The sequence below is a fragment of the Schistocerca cancellata genome, chromosome 7, assembly GCF_023864275.1.
Source record: "Schistocerca cancellata isolate TAMUIC-IGC-003103 chromosome 7, iqSchCanc2.1, whole genome shotgun sequence".
Lineage (NCBI taxonomy): Eukaryota > Metazoa > Arthropoda > Insecta > Orthoptera > Acrididae > Schistocerca > Schistocerca cancellata.
In genome coordinates this window covers 579427366-579450135 of record NC_064632.1, presented here as the reverse complement: position 1 = coordinate 579450135, position 22770 = coordinate 579427366, and positions in this window count along the sequence as shown.

Here is a 22770-nt window from a genome sequence, read left to right as displayed (position 1 = left end):
GGTTTTAAGGGAGAGGGTAAGGAGTCATTCCAGTCCCGGGAGCGGAAAGACTTACCTTAGGGGGAAAAAAGGACGGGTATACACTCGCACACACACACATTTCCATCCACACATATACAGACACCAGCAGACATATTTAAAGACAAAGAGTATGGGCAGAGATGTCAGTCGAGACAGAAGTGCAGAGGCAAAGATGTTGTTGAATGACAGGTGAGGTATGAGTGGCGGCAACTTGAAATTAGCGGAGATTGAGGCCTGGTGGATAACGGGAAGAGAGGATATATTGAAGAGCAAGTTCCCATCTCCGGAGTTCGGATAGGTTGGTGTTAGTAGGAAGTATCCAGATAACCCGGACAGTGTAACACTGCGCCAAGATGTGCTGGTCGTGCACCAAGGCATGTTTAGCCACAGGGTGATCCTCATTACCAACAAACACTGTCTGCCTGTGTCCATTCATGCGAACGGACAGTTTGTTGCTGGTCATTCCCACATAGAATGCATCACAGTGTAGGCAGGTCAGTTGGTAGATCACGTGGGTGCTTTCACACGTGGCTCTGCCTTTGATTGTGTACACCTTCCGGGTTACAGGACTGGAGTAGGTGGTGGTGGGAGGGTGCATGGGACAGGTTTTACACCGGGGGCGGTTACAAGGGTAGGAGCCAGAGGGCAGGGAAGGTGGTTTGGGGATTTCATAGGGATGTACTAAGAGGTTACGAAGGTTAGGTGGACGGCAGAAAGACACTCTTGGTGGAGTGGGGAGGATTTCATGAAGGATGGATCTCATTTCAGGGCAGGATTTGAGGAAGTCGTATCCCTGCTGGAGAGCCACATTCAGAATCTGATCCAGTCCCGGAAAGTATCCTGTCACAAGTGGGGCACTTTTGTGGTTCCTCTGTGGGAGGTTCTGGGTTTGAGAGGATGAGGAAGTGGCTCTGGTTATTTGCTTCTGTACCAGGTCGGGAGGGTAGTTGCGGGATGCGAAAGCTGTTGTCAGGTTGTTGGTGTAATGCTTCAGGGATTCCGGACTGGAGCAGATTCGTTTGCCACGAAGACCTAGGCTGTAGGGAAGGGACCGTTTGATGTGGAATGGGTGGCAGCTGTCGTAATGGAGGTACTGTTGCTTGTTGGTGGGTCTGATGTGGACGGACGTGTGAAGCTGGCCATTGGACAGGTGAAGGTCAACATCAAGGAAAGTGGCATGGGATTTGGAGTAGGACCAGGTGAATCTGATGGAACCAAAGGAGTTGAGGTTGGAGAGGAAATTCTGGAGTTCTTCTTCACTGTGAGTCCAGATCATGAAGATGTCATCAATAAATCTGTACCAAACTTTGGGTTGGCAGGCCTGGGTAACCAAGAAGGCTTCCTCTAAGCGACCCATGAGTAGGTTGGCGTACGAGGGTGCCATCCTTGTACCCATGGCTGTTCCCTTTAATTGTTGGTATGTCTGATTTTCAAAAGTGAAGAAGTTGTGGGTCAGGATGAACCTGGCTAAGGTAATGAGGAAAGAGGTTTTAGGTAGGGTGGCAGTAATCTTTCACCACAACACCACTCCTTTAATACGTTTTTTCGAAATTTTCTCGAAATTTTCCCGAATTTCTCCGTCCTTTAACGTGATTTAGCGGCAACACAACCACCTAACCTTTTTGCACATCGCTGTCTACCAACCCAAGTTCACCACAGGATCAACTTAACCAACACTTTTTCGCCTTTTTCCATACCAGATCTCCAATTGCTTTCTAGTTCACCTTCATCTTCCCCCATATATTTCTATCTTTCTTTTTCATTCCAACCTCATGTTAAACTTTTCACCTTCTAATACCATGTCACCCTCACAACACCCCCACAACGACCCCATTAAGTTTTATTTACATTCCCTCCGCAAACATGCCTTCTCCCTAGCCAGATTACGCTCACATATTTTATTTTCTCAGGCTTGTCTGACATTTGGCATCACCCCCAAAGGCCTCACACTTAAAGTTCCCATCTCTGGCTGCAACCCTTCTTTCCATCAGTCCCTATACCAGTTCCAAACTGAACAACCCATTGCCCTCACCCACCTAATCCTTCACCTACACATCAACTCAGCCAATCAACACACCCGTCAACTCCTATCCTTAATAAAAGTCCTCAATCTTTCCTCTCCCACATCCACACCGGCTATTCAGAGCATCCTCCTACAGGCCAACCGCCAATTAGAACAGCATGCCACCCTTCACCTCAAAAAACTATCCAATCTCCTGGTTTCCCACCTCCGGAAAGGCAACTCACTCACCCTTCACAACCTTTCCAGCAAACCTCAACCATCTCTCATTGCACAAAAACCCAGTCTCTCCCATCTACTCAATCTCCCACTTCCAGCTCCACTCCCTCCAAAACCTCAAAATTCCGATCAACACAATCTGGCACCACAACACCCTAATTCAGTAGTTAACCTTTCCTCCAAACCTCTCTCCCAATCCGAAACCTCTGTCCTATCCAAAGGCCTCACCTTCAGCCCCACTCCCAGATTCAACCAAACAGCCCTCGTCAAAGATTTACTGTCCTACACTCGTACTCTCTGCTGGAAGTATCACTTTGCCACGAAGAAAAATGATCCTAATCCTACCCCTAATGATCCAACTCCCCAAATTGAACCCTGCCTGGAACAGTTCCGTCCACCGTCACAGCGGGACCCACCTCCTCTTCCTCAAAATCACCCTCTCCAAACCTTCCAGGAATTTCTGACTTCCAGCCTTGCCTCTCAATCCTTCTTAAAAAACCTTAATCCTACTCCCAACATCACCACTGCTGAAGCCCAGGCTATCCGTGATCTGAAGGCTGACCGGTCCATCGTCATTCTTCCGGCGGACAAGGGTTCCACGACCGTGGTACTTGGTCGTCGGGAGTATGTGGCTTAGGGACTGCGTCAGCTTTCAGACAACACCACATACAAAGTTTGCCAAGGTAATCCCATTCCTGATGTCCAGGCAGAGCTTCAAGGAATCCTCAGAACCTTAGGACCCCTACAAAACCATTCACCTGACTCCATCAACCTCCTGACCCCACCGACACCCCGCACCCCTACCTTCTACCTTCTTCCTAAAATTCACAAACCCAATCATCCCGGCCGCCCCATTGTAGCTGGTTACCAAGCCCCCACAGAACGTATCTCTGCCTACGTAGATCAACACCTTCAACCCATTACATGCAGTCTCCCATCCTTCATCAAAGACACAAACCACATTCTCGAACGCCTGGAATCCTTACCCAATCTGTTACCCCCAGAAACCATCCTTGTAACCATTGATGCCACCTCCTTATAAACAAATATCCCGCACGTCCAGGGCCTCACTGCGATGGAGCACTTCCTTTCATGCCGATCACCTGCCACCCTACCTAAAACCTCTTTCCTCATTACCTTAGCCAGCTTCATCCTGACCCACAACTTCTTCACTTTTGAAAACCAGACATACCAACAATTAAAGGGAACAGCCATGGGTACCAGGATGGCCCCCTCGTACGCCAACCTATTCATGGGTCGCTTAGAGGAAGCCTTCTTGGTTACCCAGGCCTGCCAACCCAAAGTTTGGTACAGATTTATTGATGACATCTTCATGATCTGGACTCACAGTGAAGAAGAACTCCAGAATTTCCTCTCCAACCTCAATTCCTTTGGTTCCATCAGATTCACCTGGTCCTACTCCAAATCCCATGCCACTTTCCTTGATGTTGACCTTCACCTGTCCAATGGCCAGCTTCACACGTCCGTCCACATCAAACCCACCAACAAGCAACAGTACCTCCATTACGACAGCTGCCACCCATTCCACATCAAACAATCACTTCCCTACAGCCTAGGTCTTCGTGGCAAACGAATCTGCTCCAGTCCGGAATCCCTGAAGCATTACACCAACAACCTGACAACAGCTTTCGCATCCCGCAACTACCCTCCCGACCTGGTACAGAAGCAAATAACCAGAGCCAATTCCTCATCCTCTCAAACCCAGAACCTCCCACAGAAGAACCACAAAAGTGCCCCACTTGTGACAGGATACTTTCCGGGACTGGATCAGATTCTGAATGTGGCTCTCCAGCAGGGATACGACTTCCTCAAATCCTGCCCTGAAATGAGATCCATCCTTCATGAAATCCTCCCCACTCCACCAAGAGTGTCTTTCTGCCGTCCACCTAACCTTCGTAACCTCTTAGTACATCCCTATGAAATCCCCAAACCACCTTCCCTGCCCTCTGGCTCCTACCCTTGTAACCGCCCCCGGTGTAAAACCTGTCCCATGCACCCTCCCACCACCACCTACTCCAGTCCTGTAACCCGGAAGGTGTACACAATCAAAGGCAGAGCCACGTGTGAAAGCACCCACAGGATCTACCAACTGACCTGCCTACACTGTGATGCATTCTATGTGGGAATGACCACCAACAAACTGTCCATTCGCATGAATGGACACAGGCAGACAGTGTTTGTTGGTAATGAGGATCACCCTGTGGCTAAACATGCCTTGGTGCACGACCAGCACATCTTGGCGCAGTGTTACACCGTCCGGGTTATCTGGATACTTCCTACTAACACCAACCTATCCGAACTCCGGAGATGGGAACTTGCTCTTCAATATATCCTCTCTTCCCGTTATCCACCAGGCCTCAATCTCCGCTAATTTCAAGTTGCCGCCACTCATACCTCACCTGTCATTCAACAACATCTTTGCCTCTGCACTTCTGCCTCGACTGACATCTCTGCCCATACTCTTTGTCTTTAAATATGTCTGCTTGTGTCTGTATATGTGTGGATGGATATGTGTGTGTGTGTGCGAGTGTATACCCGTCCTTTTTTCCCCCTAAGGTAAGTCTTTCCGCTCCCGGGACTGGAATGACTCCTTACCCTCTCCCTTAAAACCCACATCCTTTCGTCTTTCCCTCTCCTTCCCTCTTTCCTGATGAGGCAACAGTTTGTTGCGAAAGCTTGAATTTTGTGTGTATGTTTGTGTTCGTTTGTGTCTATCGACCTGCCAGCACTTTCATTTGGTAAGTCACATCATCTTTGTTTTTAGGTATATATATATATATATATATATATATATATATATATATATATATATATATATATATATATATATATACATAGGTATATATATATATAATAGAGGGAAACATTCCACGTAGGAAAAATATATCTAAAAACAAAGATGATGTGACTTACCAAATGAAAGTGCTGGCAGGTCGACAGACACACAAACAAACACAAACATACACACAAAATTCAAGCTTTCGCAACAAACTGTTGCCTCATCAGGAAAGAGGGAAGGAGAGGGAAAGACGAAAGGATGTCGGTTTTAAGGGAGAGGGTAAGGAGTCATTCCAGTCCCGGGAGTGGAAAGACTTACCTTAGGGGGAAAAAAGGATGGGTATACACTTGCACACACACACATATCCATCCACACATATACAGACACAAGCAGACATATTTAAAGACAAAGAGTTTGGACAGAGATGTCAGTCGAGGCAGAAGTGCAGAGGCAAAGATGTTGTTGAAGTATGAGTGGCGGCAACTTGAAATTAGCGGAGATTGAGGCCTGGTGGATAATGGGAAGAGAGGATATATTGAAGAGCAAGTTCCCATCTCCAGAGTTCGGATAGATTGGTGTTAGTGGGAAGTATCCAGATAACCCGGACGGTGTAACACTGCGCCAAGATGTGCTGGCCGTGCACCACGGCATGTTTAGCCACAGGGTGATCCTCATTACCAACAAACACTGTCTGCCTGTGTCCATTGGACGCTTCACACGTCCGTCCACATCAAACCCACCAACAAGCAACAGTACCTCCATTATGACAGCTACCACCCATTCCACATCAAACGGTCCCTTCCCTACAGCCTAGGTCTTTGTGGCAAACGAATCTGCTCCAGTCCGGAATCCCTGAACCATTATACCAACAACATGACAACAGCTTTCGCATCCCGCAACTACCCTCCCGACCTGGTACAGAAGCAAATAACCAGAGCCACTTCCTCATCCTCTCAAACCCAGAACCTCCCACAAAGGAACCACAAAAGTGCCCCACTTGTGACAGGATACTTTCCGGGACTGGATCAGATTCTGAATGTGGCTCTCCAGCAGGGATACGACTTCCTCAAATCCTGCCCTGAAATGAGATCCATCCTTCATGAAATCCTCCCCACTCCACCAAGAGTGTCTTTCCGCCGTCCACCTAACCTTCGTAACCTCTTAGTACATCCCTATGAAATCCCCAAACCACCTTCCCTACCCTCTGGCTCCTACCCTTGTAACCGCCCCTGGTGTAAAACCTGTCCTATGCACCCTCCCACCACCACCTACTCCAGTCCTGTAACCCGGAAGGTGTACACGATCAAAGGCAGAGGCACGTGTGAAAGCACCCACGTTATCTACCAACTGACCTGCCTACACTGTGATGCATTCTATGTGGGGATGACCAGCAACAAACTGTCCATTCGCATGAATGGACACAGGCAGACAGTGTTTGTTGGTAATGAGGATCACCCTGTGGCTAAACATGCCCTGGTGCATGGCCAGCACATCTTGGCGCAGTGTTAATCCGTCCAGGTTATCTGGATACTTCCCACTAACACCAACCTATCCGAACTCCGGAGATGGGAACTTGCTCTTCAATATATCCTCTCTTCCCGTTATCCACCAGGCCTCAATCTCCGCTAATTTCAAGTAGCCGCCACTCATACTTCAACAACATCTTTGCCTCTGCACTTCTGCCTCGACTGACATCTCTGCCCAAACTCCTTGTCTTTAAATATGTCTGCTTGTGTCTGTATATGTGTGGATGGATATGTGTGTGTGTGCAAGTGTATACCCGTCCTTTTTTCCCCCTGTTACTTCCTGTGTGATTATCTTTTAGAAGTTGACTTCAAATGCCTGCAGGCATTTATCTGTTCTGTGGAGGAATGAAATATGTAGCTCTAATAATAAAAATTTTCTAGCAGCACAACATTGTTGAAAAGTAAGACCAACTCTTGGTTGTGCAATTAGCTTACTGGTAGCATACAATAAAACTGTGTTGTTCACTAGCTAAAGAAACACTGAATGGTTGAGTAAGAGATGTTACAGTTTAATCTTTTGTCCTTCAAAGCAGCTTTATGCTTAATAAGTACCTCACTAGTCTCTTGCACATAATGAACTTGTAAATCTTTCACTGTTTTTCTCTGGTTTCAAGAATAATATTTTTTTGGGAAACTTCGGTAAATGTTATCTGTTAATGAGCTAACATGCAATTTTCATGTGTATGTAAACATTTATTGTAAAAGAAGAAAGTGTATTTGTATACAGAACTGACCTTTGACAGGTCTTGACTAGATTTCCTGATGACTATTCATTCTTAACAGTGTTCAACAGACAGGGTCAGAAAAGTAGTCTTCTACCTCAAAGCTGTAATCTTTCTCTCACAGTAGTTAAACTTAGGTTAAACCTCATCTATAGTAGTGTAATTGAGTTACTGAGAAACCTGTCTTTCACAATGTGCAATTCTTGATTGATTGTAAACCAAACTATTCATAATCTAATGTATAACCTGAGTTACTCTTTGCTTTAAAGCATTAATGGTTTTAGCAGTTCCCATCAACCTCATGTTAATGTAGTCCAGTAGTACCCTCACATTTTTCCTTGACTGGAAATGGTGTCAGTTCACTGCAATGGGAATAACTGTAGTCACTCTGTTGTCCACTGCTTAAACAGTTACTTGTAGTTAACACTTGGCACATTTACATTATTATTTGTCACTGCACTCGTTACTGACTTGTAACACTATTATTTATGGTTGAGCATTGCATCTTACTAGTTAGGAGCAATTAGTGCAGCTTCCTATACAACCAGATTTCACAGAAAAGAAACAGCAAATCAGCCTCACAGAATATTGTTCTTACCACCAAATACAGTATCATGAAAGAGAAATGCAAATTACCATAAGACTACTCAAACCTGTGAGTTTACAATCTTACACCACAGATAAATAAATGACATCTCAAAATAAACTCATTCACTGAACAAAGGGTCAGTCTCTTGAATTCAGGGCATAGGCATCCTATTTTCTAATAGTATATGAAGGGTGTACTGGCAATAACTTGTCTGTTTTCTTCCTAACCTTCTTAACAACATTACCTTTGCTTTTCAGGGAAATATTTTGGAGTGGGATTGATGGTACCACAGGAGGCAGCACAGATGGACCATGATTCAGCTTTAACTGATCAGAATGTACTACCACAGTACGATCAGCCAGCTGGATTTCTGCATTAACAGGGGAAGTCACTCTTATATAGGATGGGGACCCTCATATTGCAGTGTAAATTTCTTAGGTTTTACTCCTGGATTATAAAGCAAACCAGAATCTCCAGTAAATTTTTAGCGACAGACAGCTGTTATACAGCTCTTGTGTGTTGTTGCATTGCAATTGTTTTTCAGTAGCTTTGGAATTATTTCATTTAGCCTGTTTCCAGATAGCCTTTTTGTAGTGTGACAGCCCTTTAACTTCGGCCATATCAACACAAGGTGTTGATATATTAAGTTCGAACTGGGAGTTCATAGATCTTACATCTACTTTCTGATAGGGCATATATCCCATTGATTTGTGCACATGACTGTTAGACACAGAACCTACATTATCAAGATATCTATCCCAATCACCATGTGATTTGTTAATGCAGTAAGACAGCCTTTGAGCTATATTAGACATGTTAAAGATGACCATTGCTTCTGGATGAAAGAGCATCATTCACCATATTTTGATTTGCAGTAATTTCCACACTTGTGCAAACAAGTTTCTTGATCAGTCAAGATATCATCAGGACTATGATATGGAAGGATTAAATGATTGACAGGCACATGAAACTGTTTCTGAGTCAAATCTGCAAGTGGTGCTAGAACTAGGTAGTGCGAAGTGATCAATAATAGACAGGGTGTATTTGTTATTCTGTGTGCTATGGGGAAAGTGCCCAATGATATCCAAGAGTGATATTTTGAAATGGTCTGGTAGCTTCTGTAAGAGTTTGTAAGGGAATTTTTGTCCTGGACATGGGTGCCCATGGAGCACATAGTATGCAGTTTTGTATATACACTTACAGCAAAAAAATGAAACACCAAGAATGAGTTGTGCAACAATTCCACACCAGATACCCTGTAGCATGCATTCCACTGACCCCAGCCCACCACCATTTGCGATATCAGTGGTCTCAAGCGAGAGTCACTGGAGGACAGAGCAGACATCATTTGTGTAGTGTTAAGACAGCTGGTTCTGCCTTGGTATCATTGATGGTCGTGTATTGGTTAGGAGGAGGCCATTTGAGGGCCTGGAAACAACCTTTCTGTGTGCCAGATACAGCGAACATACACCTGGAGTTATCGTCTGGTGTGTGATTTCAAATGACAGCAGAAGCACTCTCATAGTTATCCCATGCAACCTAACTGCAAATTTGTATGATAGTCTGGTGATTCGACAGTTGTGCTGTCATCCAGGAAGAGCTTTCCACAGTTGTTTTCCGAGGGTTACACTTGGCCACATATGGCTGTTGTAACTCAATACACTCTACAGAAAGTTGACATGTTGCCTCAGCATGCCCAATCACCAGATCTGTCTCCAATTGAGCACATATGGGATGTCATCAGACAGCAACTCCAGTGCCATCCACAAACAGCATTAAATGTCCCCGTATTGACTGACAAAGTGCAACAGGCATGGAATTCCATTGCACGAACTGACATCTGGCACCTATGCAACAAAATACATGCTTGTTTGCATGTTTGTATTCACTATTCTGGTGATTACACAGGTTATTTATGTACCTGCATTTCACATTGGAATCAGCTTTATCTTGCACTTACATTAATCTGTGATCCTGTAAAGTTAGTCACCTAAATATGTTACCCACACAAATGTATTCCCAAATTTCATTAATGTACAGCAATAATTTTTTGGTGTTGTAATTTTTCTCTGTCAGTGTACTTCCCAACATCCATTTGTCTGCCTCTTCACCAATAGTTTGTGGCAATCCTAGCATTAGTTACTCTCTGTCGGTTGTGATGTGACTTGCATACTGTCATAGCACTGAATTATTGTTCCCTGTTGCAATTCTTTACAGATTACTACTCTGTTGCCCAGGGGGCAGTGTTAACTGTATGAAATACCATCCTCTGTAATAAAATCTGGGAAGGAAACATACCAGTGAAATTATGCATATCTCTCCTGTGCCTCTTTCATTTCTTCTATTACATCATCATCTATCTATCTACCCTAATTTTACCGCTTAATGCATCAGCATTCTGGTGTAAACAGCCTGTTTTTTGGCATACTTCATACTCAAATTCTGATAGTTTTAATGTCCAATGAGTTAAATGTCTATTGGGGTCCTTTAGACTCAGCATCCACAGGAGGTTGGCATGGTTAGTGACCACAGTGAATTGCTAACAGTTCCTTCTCACTGATATTGTAGTTAATTTCTGTTCGGTTCATCTGCCTTGAAGCATAACCAACAGGTCTTTCCTCATTCCTGACTAAAAGCAAACTCAACAGTATAATCTGAAGTGCCAATAGAAAGGATTAAATGTTTCTCAAAATCCAGATAGATCAGCAGGGATGAAATTGTCAAAAAATTCGTAATTTTCCTCATAGCTGCCTCCCATTCCTCTGTCCATTCGAACTTAGTGCTATTCACCATATAGCAGAGATGCTGTGTCACAGATAGGCAAAACAAAAAGGCTGACACACACACACACACACACACACACACACACACACACACGCACACACACACACACGCAACTCACATACACATGACTGTGGTAGTGTGAGTGAGTTGTGTTTGCATGTGTGTGTGTATGTGTTTGTGTGTGTGTGTGTGTGTGTGTGTGTGTGTGTCAGCCTTTTTGTTTTGCCTATCTGTGACTCAGCAGCTCTGCTATACGGTGAATAGCAACTATCCTTTTCATAATATTGTTACAAAATAACAGTAGTAATTTGCTAGGCATAGTAAAGTTTGCAACTCTTTAACACTTGTGTGAGCTGGGGAATTCTCAGTTGCTTCTGTCAACCTTAAGTGTGGCTTAACCCAACTTAAACCGATAATATGTCCTAGGTACTGCACTGAGACTGTGCAAAAGTACATTTCTCTATCTTTAAACTTAAATGTGCACTCTTTAGCCTTGAAAATACATTTCTTAGTCTTCCCACATGTCCCTCAATGGTTTTGGAAAAAATTATATCATCTGAGTACATGAGATACATCAGAGGTTTCAAACCTCTCAGCAGGAAGTCAGTGAATCTTTGAAATGTGGGAGGCTCATTCCTTAGACCAAATGGTATGCATAAAAACCTGTGCAAACTGGAAGGAGCCTCAAAAGCTGTCTTTGGTTGATCTTGTGGTAAAATCAGAATTTGGGGGTTGCCAGATTGCGTGTCAGGGGTGGTAAAATACCTACCATTCTCTAGTTCAATCAATGATTCTTCAACACAGGGAAGAGGGTGAGTATCAGGTGTCATCACCTTACTTACCACTCATGTATGAACACACAGATGATATGTTTTTTATCCCAGTGATTAACTTTCTGGGTACCATGACAATTAGTGATGACCAGGGTCTTGCAGTTGTGAGCTATCCCTACAGCCAATTGTTGTTGAATAGTACCTTCAGCAACAAATTGTAGATGAAATGGCAGTCTGTACAGTTTCTGAACAATAGGTTTAGCATCTCCCACGGGGTAGTGCCAGAGTCTGTGATACTTTGTTGTTTGAATAACCATATTTCTTTAAAACTGAGTACAAAAGGTTTCACTCTGGCTTCTCACATAATTGCCATTTCAGTAGAGCAAAATTGCACAAATTCTCCTAAGTGGCAACTGCTTGCTTCTATTACCCTGATAGTGATTAGGCACTCCACAATGTTGATATTGTGTCTCAGCCACAAAAAATACTGAGATTTACTGTTTCACAATGGTATAGAAACAAACTGTTCTTCTCCTGATGCTACAAGGCTAATCTCACAGCTTCATGCCAGGATGCAGGAGAGGCCACTTTCACTTCACGACCAGTCTGTAGGTTTATTACACAAATGAATCCATCATTAGCTCTGGTTTCAGCCTCTTCATGTTATTCATCATCAATATGGCATTTGTTCACAGCATATACATGCGACAGTATACAGCCAGTATCTGATCAGCAAACGCCTCAAAGTCTCCACTGGTTTTTTGTCATAATGTAAACAAATAATCTCTATAATAACTAGCTCTTGTTTGTCAGAGTAGTGCTCTCCTAACCCCCTTGCCAGGATATCTAATGTTATTGCATTGCGTAACATATCAGCTGATTTCAAATAGAGGTCTGTATCACCTGGTGTCCCTCCATCAGTAATGCTTTGGAAGTGTGTCCCCTATCAGCAGTACCCTGTGTGGGATTGCTGCTCACAAGGACAGTGAGAATTTAAAAGACAAATTAGGTTGCTGTAACAGATTCTCAAGCATCAAGAAATAGATAATTTGGTAATGGAGGAAATGTGGAGGATCAAAATTGTACAGGGAAACCAAGACATGAAAACAATGAGCATATTCAAGTGGATGCAGAGAGGTGGAAAGATTTGCACAGGAGAGACTACTGCAGCGAGCTGCATGACACTAATCTTTGGACCAAAGTGAGGTCTCTCAAGCAAGTGTATTTTTAAAACTTGGAAGAAAATAAGGAATAACAAGCAAATTAGGAAGTTCTAAGTAAATTGATAATTTAAACTAGAAAAACAGTATAACTAACCCCTTAAAAGATTTATATTCAGCTACCAGTACCCAATGTGCATTGAGTCAACATAGCAATAGAACAACAAAAATACTGTTTTCTGTTCCCCATTCCACCTGTTGCGATATGCAGTGTGATTTTCATTGAGAATGTAACATTCCAAGTCCTCAGTCATGGATTAACCCTGAGGTATGTCCTGATCTCACATTGCACCTTCAGCCTCAAAGATTGCCTGATCTCAGAGCTTTTTTTGCGAGGGTGAGATTATTAAGGGCTCTTGTCTGTGTGTTTCCCCTTACATCAGCTTTCGATTAACCACGATTCCACAGAGCAGCAGTGATTGCAGGACCTCCAGACTTGCTCACAAGTGAATGGCGCAGGTTTGGCTGGTGTCTTGATGTTTGTCATGCATCCAGTGGAGAGTCCACTGAACATTTGTAAAGGGTAACTGTAAACCTCCATCCTCAGTTTTCACAGTTTCTAACTCACAGTTTAACAAAAACTGACATTTTTAGTACACAGATTAGGCATATGATTAGTGAGCCTGAACAGTTGAAATTCTTAGGCATTCAGATAGATTGGTCATGGAAGCCCATGTTCAGGATCTTGTTCAAAAAGTAAATGTTTTTTCATTTACCATTACAACAGTTGCTAAAATAAGTGATAGCTCAAGACAGAAAGCAGTCAACTTTACTTATTTCCATTTACTTATGGCATTATTTTTTGGTATAACTCTTCTACTTCAAAAAGGTTATCTTTGGCTTGGAAACAGGTGGTTCGAGCAGTATGTGGTGTGAATTTGTAAACCTCTTGTCAAACCTTGTTCACTACTCTGGTAATTCTGAAAATTCTGACATTGGCCTCTCAGTACATATTTTCTTTAATGCTGTTTGTTGTTAACAATATCAGCTTATTCCCAAGAGTAGCAGTTTTCACTCAGTTAATACCAGGCAGAAATCCAATCAGCTTTTTGTATAGACCTCTTTGACCCTTGTGCAGAAAGGTGTGCAGCATTCTGGTGCATCCATTTTCAGAAAGCTGCCACAAGAATCCAAAATCTTAACAGTAATCCATCTAATTTCAAGTCAAAACTGCAGAGTTTCCCCCTGGATCACTCTATTCTGTCAAGAAACTCCTGGAAGAATTAAAGAAATTGAGCTAATTCCCATGTTACATTGTTGATTTTGTTTATTTATTAAACTTACAGCTTGTTGTCTGTGTATGATTCACATAAGTTTTATTTTATCTGTTTTTACTCTTCTGTTATAATTTCATGTACTGACTCATTCTATGACCATGGAGACTTGCTCCTCAATTTGATCCTGCTGTACATGACATACAAAATAAGCAAACAAAATTTTAGTAGTAAAAAGTGCCCCTAGGTTGTATGTTAATTCATGTAAAAGATATACCTTTGTAAATCAGATGGCTCTTTTGAAAATAAACACTTTGTAGTCCTATGCATAAGTTAAAATACACCCCAAGTTTCTATTTTCATTCATGTCACAGGTTGTCTTATGAAACTGTATTAGAAACTCTTTTTTGCACATATGGAGGGAACATGTGCATTTGATGACAATTTTTTGTAGCTCAAATGTGTTAATTCTGTGCATTCACATATTCACAAAGATAGAACATGACACATTAGATTAATACATCACTGAAGTCTTCCCCATGTGACATTCAATATGACAGAAAGTTACATGTTTTCCTTAGTCTTCAGGTAGTAGCTCTTGTTAGTTGGTGTGATTCAGGCTTTTGACTATTCCAGAGATTATATTTGCAACAACTTACTATGATGTGGAACGTTTCAGATAGTTCAGAAATAAGATACATTTTCTCTGTGAGCACTCGGCTTCAGTTTTGCCATCTGCATAACAAGATTTTTGCTTTAATCACACTTAAAACAAAATTTGGTAAATACGGCCAGCCACATATATAAGCATACCCACCAATGGTGTGCAATGTGATAAAAACTTAAGTACCATTAACTTTACTCTCTTTCCCTGATGAATTTAGGTTATGAAAACTAATTTATCATGGCGTGCATGATGACTGCTACTGGACATAATGATACCGTGATTTAGCAACAACTGCAAATGATCTGTGTATGCAAGTATGTAAAGCCACTTTTTTATGTTATTTCAGTCCCACCGTGGCTGTTAAAACCGCAATAAACTCAGAGATGAGTGTAGGATTAGGGATAGAGTGGGTGACAAACATGTGATTATTGTATGCCAGTGGATCCCACCCCCAGGTAATTATCCCCTAGAAGGTGAAGTGAAATTTTCTGAAAGGGTAAAAACAAAAAAGGTTTGATTATGATTTAGTCACAACTCTAAATTATTGTCTAACAATAATGTCTAATATCACTGTTTTGATAGACTGTAATATTTAATGGATCATCATCAGTGCCACTGCTGCATGTTTTTTAATGTCACATACCCACCTTCTGCTTTGTCCTGATCTCCGTCTTTTTGTGTTTCTTGGAATCCATCAAAGACCATCTACCTTCCATCTACCATGGAGAAACCTGGCTCTGTGTACCACCTACCTCCTTTACTGCAATCAGAGTTTCACTCTCCTCTGCAGAATGTTTCCTTTGGGTCTCTCCACCAGTTCAGAAGCAACTTCTTCCCCTCTTCTCCTCCCCCACCCCCTTTCCCACCTGCCCCACCAAGATTTAAAGCCCATGAATCACTATCACACATCAAAACTGGTAACGTGCTCAGGCTGTGCTCTTTGGGTTTCAAGCACTCCTGTGGGTATGCAAACTTGTTGTCATTGGCCAGTAATGCTTTATCACCATTTTAGTTCACTGGTTATCATGGGTTGCATGTCTTTCATTCCCCTATACATATGATGTAATCTTAACTTCATAAATAACAGTCAATAATGTTGAATAATCTTTGTTTATTATTGTTCAGTACAAAAATAAATAAATAGTATGGTGCTCTGAAATACCCTACTGACTCAGTGAAGCCACTTTTATCCTAGGCAAAAACAATACAGCACCGTTTTGAACACCTGTACACCAGTATCTGCTAAACTGTCTGCTAGCTACATTCATCAATATCATTTTCAAGACTGTCACCACAACGGTCCAAGTGCCCCCCCCCCCCACCCCTTCATCTGAGACTGATTAAGTAAATACAAGAAAAGAGATTTGATAAAGGCTGGATAATTTCAAACAAATTTACATAGTGGTGAAGGTGTCTGTTATGTTACATCAGAACCAACTTTTATTACATAGAATTTCCATTATGGTGAACCATACAGTTTTCATGTAAGGCAGTTGATTTGGAATAGACAATTGATCTCAAATTTTTGGAAAGTGCTGGAAGTTCAGTAGAATTGTTTCACACCAGTATTTTTTGATAAAGTAAAGCCCATATCACTCAGGGAAAGATTTGCTATGAGCTTACTTGCTAGTTTGCACAACTCCCAAGCAGGTATCATCATCTGCAAGCCAGATACATACTTTCATTTACATACTTGCAGGACAAGTTTGACAAGAATGGGTCACATAGTCAGTTTTAGCATTATAGGAAGAACAATCTCAGCATTTTCCTGAAGTAATTTAGGGAAATCAAGAAAAACTTAAATCAGTATGGCCAGGTGGAGATTGGACACTTTACCCCCTCAAATCCAAGGCCAGTGTGTTCAAAACTGTGCTTCCCATTCGATTTGTCCCTAGTGTAAAATACTGTTTTACATAGAAATTATTACATAATATAAAAGGCTAGTGCTACACTGTTCATTTATTCCCCACTGCACACACAATGCACATTGTTTCAACCATTGTTTCAACATTAAACAAATTATCAACTGATATGAGGAGCTTAGTGGCAATGCCTGGTCTCCATTTTGTGTACCACTACTTCCCATTGCTAACCTAAAAAAACTGAGTCTGCATCCATCTATAATGTGTGAGGTGTTGGGCTCACAAAAGCATTAAGATTTTGGTGCTATACATTGGGTAGCTTTGGGACAAAATTTTTCCAGAAAAAGAAACATGAAGTAAAACACAGTGTTACATGAAACAATGGTTTATTATTATTATTATTATTATTATTATTAATATGTATTACATTTTTTACAAAACCCCTACTCTATGTTATCTAAGTGATCATTCAGCATGATCACTTAGAAAGTAATGAAACTTCCTGTCAGATTAAAATTGTATGCCGGACAGAGACTCGAACTCGGGATGTTTGCCTTTTGCGGGCAAGTGCTCTACCAACTGAGCTACCCAAGCATGACTCATGCCCTGTCCTCACAGCTTTACTTCTGCCAGTAGCGCGTCTCCTACCTTCCAAACTTTGCAGGAGTTCTCCTGCGAACGTTGCAGAAGGCAATGGTCCCAAGTTCGAGCCTCGGTCCGGCACACAGTATTAATCTGCCAGGAAGTTTCATATCAGTGCACACTCCGCTGCAGAGTGAAAATCTCATTCTAGAAAGTATTGCTTAAAGGGTATTTTTTTAACTGTCATTTTTTATTTTATTAATGTCTTTAAACTCTCTGGAAATTTACCGTACAGTTTTATTCCTTGGTAGAAACTGCTGTTTTGAGTTTTATGTTTATTCTTTCTTGGTAAATGTAAGCTCAGTACATGTCTTTATATGTGTTCATGGACACAGCTGCTTGTATGATAATTATCAATTATCAATGGCTTTTTGCCAACTGATTGGTAAATGTAATTGCTTGGTGTAATTAAAATCCCCCATTTTTTATGTTATTCTTATGCCTTTTTTCAGTAGCTGAAAACTGTGTTCACACTACATTCATTTGTTCCCCAGAAAATAATTCCATAGCTAACAACTGAGTATACATATGAATAGTATGTAACCAAAAGAAACTGGCTGTTACACATTGGTAACAGTACTGTAAGGGCATAAAATGCAAATCACATTCTGTTTGCAAGTATCATTGTGTATTCTCTCCATTCGATCTGAGAATCAGTATTCACTCATCAAAATTTTGTGTTTTTCACACAATTTATAGATGTGCCATCTACATTTAAGTTAATAGTGTCATTTTTCCCTCTTCAAACTGAAATTCATGGCATTTGTTTTCTTAATTTTCAATGTCACATAATTACATAGTGACAAATTGTAAACTTCCTTGAAGGTTTCATTTGCTTTTTCTGCAAGAAATTATCTTGTTTTTTCAGTGGATACAATATTGCTGTCATCAGCAAAAAGAATTTTTTCCCCATGACTAACACTATTGAGAAAGTCATTACTGTACATAAGGAACAGTAATGACCCTAATGTGCTACCCCGAGGAACTCCTATATTAATTTATCTTGGTTCTGATAACTTTTTTACTAAAACTTTGGAGTAACTTGATGTATGTGTTTTCTCTGCGTTTTGTACCCTATCTGCTAGGTACGATCAGAACTAGTCATTAGCTACATGTCTTATTCCTAACGCTTCTAGTGTTTTTAGTAGAATTTTATGTTCAGCAGTATCAGAAGCCTGGAAAGATTTAAAAACGTGCCTCTGAAACAGTCATCTTTTCCAAGAGCCTCAGGTACCACTTTTGTGTATTCTATTTATGCTGATTCTCTACCTGTCCCACTTTGAAAACCCAACTGTGATTCAAGTCAAAGGTCATATTTATTCAAGTAATTCATTAATTTCACTTTCATAATTGAGTATATTGTTTATGAAAATATCATTGTAGGGAGTTCTGCATGTTTGATGTGATAGCCACAGTACTGTTACCCTCGCAGGCTTCACTGACTGATACAAGTTCTACCTGCACCTGACATCATTGTCTGGAAGCTGGGTCTCACGGTGAGGTTAACCTGAGGTTAACCTGTGAGACAAAACAGAATGCCACTTGCCTGCCAGCTGTTATACAAGCTTTTCCAAACAGTCTTAAATTTACTTTTTGGTAAAAAAAATTGAGTCTTTGGTATCTTGTAGCCTCATTCATCTGCTTCATGATGAACTACCTATTGTTTTGATAATGTCTGATAATTCAACATTGAGTAATATACTGCAAGACGTTTGGCTACTTGTCACTTAAAAATAGGTGAAACTATGAGTTTATGCTATGTCATATGGTATTGCATACAAAACTTAGAGGAGATCTACATCTGTCTACATCTTGAAAAAATGGGTTGTCTGTAATTAACTTGCATCCTATTGTGTTTGCAAACAATAACATGAGAGTGAAATATTCATAACATTGTGTATGGCATGTAAACAATTTGAGATATCGAAAAGAGTTTTTGGGAGATGACAGGATCCAAACAGGAGAGTATTTTGTCATATACTAATATGTGAAATGTTGTGATCTGCCATCACGTATGCATAACAGCAGATTTTCTGTGATGGAATAATGTAATTGGTGAAACAGGAATTGCTGTATTTTGCAGAAACATATTTATATGAATAATGCATTATTTTCATAAAGTATTCAGCTGTCTTGCTCTCAGTTGCTATTTTAAAAAGTCACTGTTTCAAGAATCTGTTGTAATTGTAATTTTTATTATTGAGCTGAATCTTTGTAAACTCTGCTGTGTTTTGGCAAAATAAGCAGATTTTAACATGGTAACAAGAGAAGTGTAGCTGTTTCTGAAAACTCACCACTGATGATACTTCTCGGAAGACAAAAAGAGGAATTAAAAATCTAGGAAGAAAATCATCATTTCTGTAGCAGTTTCAGCAGAATCATGTAACCAACATTATCTTTAATAACACTGTGCAACAATGAAATGTAAACTGAATGAAAGTAGCCCATTCCTGTCAATTCATGAATATCACAAAGATAATTCCAAATTAGCTCTAGTTTTCATTTTAAACTGTTTTATTATGGTGAGATAATTATACACAGATTTTTATGTAAAGTTTGAAATCAAATATTATAATGGTTTGTGAAAGTCATAATAACTAGTAACAATGGATTATATTATTGTCAATGGTCTTACTTGTGTGCAATATTTTGGATACAAACATTTTGATACCAATTATAGTGATCTTTTTGTCTCACTCCTCTTCAACTTCAGTGACTTTACTAAGGCATGTAATAATTTTGGCACATTTGTTTCCAGGTTAACTACCAGTTGCTCAAGTTGACTGCTACTGAAGTGAACAGAAATGGCACGAGTTTGTGTTAACAGTGCTGACACGTTTTGCTATGTGTGTGGAAAACTGACATTTGCTTCACAAGATCAGCAAATAACTCCATTGATTAAAAAAGCTTACAGTTGTTATTTTGGGTGCAAAATAGGTGATCAGGATAAACCCTGGACTCCACATGTGATCTACAACACCGCAAGAATTGGATGCATGGGAAAGAGTGTTCAATGCCCTCTGCAGTGCCCATGATCTGGTGTGAGCCAACTATCCATATCAGTGACTGCTACTTTTGTATGGTTCCTCTTATTGAGAAGGGAATATCTAAGAAGAAGAAGCAGACAATGATCTGTCCTTACATTCCATCTGTCATGTGTCCAGTTCTACATGGGGAAGGATTGCCAATACCTGAACCACCGTCAGAGTACGAGATTACTTCTGATGCTGATTTTAAATGTCCTGAACCATGTGCATTCTTCCTAATATATCATCAACTGATGATCCACAAAATTTGTTTCAAAATGAGTTAAGTGATCTCACTAGAGATTTGGAGACCTCTAAAGCTAAGGCTGAGATTTTAGCATCAAGATTGCAGCAGCACAATTTTCTGGAAAGCAATGTAAATGTTTGATTCTACTGCAGAAGAGAGCAACAATTCACTCCTTTTTTTAACATGCAAGATAGTCTTGTAGCATGTGTAGACATAAATGGTCTAATGAAGGCTCTCAGAATTAATTACAACCCTGACGAGTGGTGACTCTTTATTGATTCATCAAAGTTGAGCTTAAAAACAGTGCTTTCACATATTGGTAATGAGCTTCCTTCTATTCCAGTTAGGCATATTGTGAATATGGAAAAGTCATACCAAAACATGAAAATTTTACTAGAAGCCATCAAGTATAATGACTCTCTATGGCAGATTTGTGGTGACTTGAAAGTGATCGCACTGCTGTTTGGTATGCAATTAAGGTTTACACTAAATATTACTGCTTTCTCTGTGAATGGGATAGCAAACTTATGCACCTCATTACAGTAAACATAAATGACCCACCAGAAAATCTCTTCAACCAGGTATAAAAAACATTAGTGTCTAGTAGACACTAAAAAGATTCCGTTTCTATCCTTGCTCATCAAGTTGGGTCTCATGAAAATTTTTTTAAGGGAATGAACAAAGATGGTGATGCATTTAAGTACTTAAGGCAAAAATTCCCTTATTTAATTGATGCCAAAGTAAAGGAGGGCATCCTTGTAGGCCCACAGATTTCAGAGCTTTTTGCAGACCATACTTTTGATGGAATCATACAAGGTGATGAGAAGCATGCATGGGGATGTTATAAGACAGTCTGTTTAAAGTTCTTAGGGAACAAACAAGCAATAAATTACAAGTAGATTGTAGATAACATGTTGTCATCTTATGAAAACTTAGTTGCAACATGTCATTGAAAAGGCATTTCTTGCAAAGTCATCTTGACTTCTTCCTCAAAGATTGTGGTGCAGTAAGTGATGAATGTGGGGAGCAATTTCATAACGATATTGCCATATTTGAGAAAAGGTATGCCAGAAAGTGGAGCCCTACTATTTTAGCAGATTACTGCTGGACTGTCATAAGGGGTGTTCCTGAGTATATGTATAAACGTCAAGCCAAGTGAAAACAATCATCTTCTGCATTTATCTCTGAACAAAATATGTAATTGTATGTACTGTACATATGGGCATTTAACATTTGTAATCCTTTATATACAGTTGTGACCAATTAATTTATATATTTTCTTTTGTGCTGTACATAGTTCTGGTACAAAGTAGCCTTAGAAATTATTTTCGTTCATGTAATATTATCTTCATTTTTTCTTAATATTTTACTTTTGTATTTCCAGGATGGCAACGAAATTTATCAATACATAACACATAACATAATTTAGGCAATTATTCACTTAAAATTTGTTATTCTCAATCTTGGAACATGGATGCATATGTACTTAGTGAGTTATTTATACAAAAATGTAGATTACTTTAAAAAAAAACCTAGAGGTAGATATTTATGAAGAAGATGATTTTGTATAATTTTATGCTGAAATTAATATAACTAACACAAAATTATGCAATTTACACACTTTCACTACAAATTTGTTGTGCAGTGTAATCAGTGTCTGGCATTGAAACCTACCAAAGGATTTTTTTTCTACACCTCAATGATCTGAGAAATATGAAGAAAATTTCACAGCAATCAGTATACCATATTTTTGTTCCTATTCCTTTACAGAGTACAGGACTGGACATTTCACATCAGATATTGTTCTGTTCATCAAAGATGTTGATAATCCATTTTCCCTTCGATGGGTAGGCTACATGAGAGGATCCTGCAAGTTGTCAGAATGATCAGCACTTCAGAGCTATGATACAGTTTCATTTTATCAACTAGAACTACTATTTTGTCTCCAAAAATGAGAATAGTTCTGTTTGACAAAACAAACTTGATTCTGTTTATGACTCAGTTGCAGCTGCACCTCAACAAGAAAAATAGGTTGTTTCTTAAACACTTAAAAAGATATTTGAGGTGAAAAAGTCAGTGAACTTAAGCTGTATGGGCATAGGAAGAAAAAGATGATTCACTATGTGCAGGAAATTTCTTTCATACTTCTCAAATCATATGGCAAGTTTCAGTCCCCTCCATTCATTATTAAAAATATGCTGGGATAAAGGATTCCACTGAAATTGCAATGAAAGTGGTGATTCTATTCTCCCCAGCCTTGTTAGTCCTTTTTTTTTCAGAAAATTATCATCAGTGATGAGTTTTGAGTAAGAGCTACACTATTCTTTTGCCAAAATACAGCAGTTTAGAAAAATTTATGTCACTAACATTCTAATGCAGTTGCAATCACAACAGAATACTGAAACAGTCTACCATTAAACTAGCAGGGTGAGAGCAAG